Below are 1,505 nucleotides of genomic sequence, written 5' to 3' on the forward strand. Positions count from 1 at the left end.
CAAGACACTACTCTATCTATTGACTTTGTGGCCCTTGTCAAGCAGTCATATAGAGTTAACTATTTCTATCTCCTCTGTGAGCTTCTGATATTGTTGTCTTACTTTTCCAATGGGCCTTTCTGATGAATGTCCTCTTTCGCTTTTGCTCATGTGATGATGTCGTGATCATTCCTTATGTGAATGAGATCACTCTTCATGCTCTGCCAGTGGGCCCTCCACTCATCCTCTCTGCTTGTGGTGGCATTTGTAGAATGCAGGGGTGCAGTCAACATGGAAAGACATCCTATCCTAGGAATGCAATGATTATGGCCTCTGGGGTTCAAATGAGGCCATGGTTGGAAGACGTGTCATTTTACACATATGCTGTAAAGTGCCAAATGGTATGTTGAACATGACCATAAAATGACATATTGTTCACATTTTTCTACACACTCTGGGGAAGGTGTGCATTTGTGCTCATCATCAATACACAGTAACAATGTCTGAGAGTCCCCTGGGAGCTGATATTCACAGGCACCAGTGAATATCACATGTGGATAATGGCAATGTCATGGGTCATGGTGTAGCCAGCATGAACTTAAAGGTGTCAGGGGCCTGTACAAGTAAGAAGATCTAGACTGTTCCAGTACAACCAGGCGCTCAAAAGCCATGGTACTCTGAGCAACAACAGTGATGTTCACTTTTCCTCTCAGTGGGAAATATGAGCTTGCCATGTGTGCTGCATTAGACAATAAGGAACATAAAGAGATGCTTCTTGGGCCTGAGCAAGAAGATATAGAACCTGAATCCTACAGGGAACCTTCACAAGCACTGATGGCATAGTAAATAGACAGCTAAGTACCTCCTCTCCCCCTATTATGCTAAATCTTCATTAACAAATCACTATACCTCATGTGGGCTCATGAATTTGGCAATACATGTTTTCATTAAATTGTTCACATGGAGAACAGCCCACAAAAATATAAATATTTGCCTAGTACCCTGCACATTCCAGGGGCAGCTCTGTCTGTCTGGACAACCCCTTCTCCAGCTTTATTCTAAACTATAGAATGGAAAGAAAAAAATCTTGTGTGCACTCCTAGTTAAGGTCAACTCTTCCACGGCACGTGGAGTCAGGGCCTGAGAAAGACAGTGTCTTCATAGGGGATTGGCCTGGTATGGAGACTCAAGGCTGAGGAGGGTGAGATTGATGTTGACAAAGAATAGCATTTCAGCCTGTGGGAACCAGAACCAAAGCAGGTAAGGCAGATGTCTGTAAAGAGGAGCAATCTGTTGTAGTAAAATGTGCTCTTTGGATTACATAGTTCTCAGCATTCATTCATTTATTCATTAATTCATTCATTCAATCGAGCTCTTCATATTGGCCAGGCAATGTCCTAATCCACAGTGAACAAGATAGAAAGGTTTCTCACAGTCATGATTGCTACACTCATTCACACACAACTCAGAACAGGAGAAAACTTCTCTGTGGGTTGCTGTCTCTCTTGCACACAGCTTCTGCTTCT

Source organism: Saimiri boliviensis, chromosome X (assembly GCF_048565385.1).
Source record: "Saimiri boliviensis isolate mSaiBol1 chromosome X, mSaiBol1.pri, whole genome shotgun sequence".
Taxonomy (NCBI): Eukaryota; Metazoa; Chordata; class Mammalia; order Primates; family Cebidae; genus Saimiri; species Saimiri boliviensis.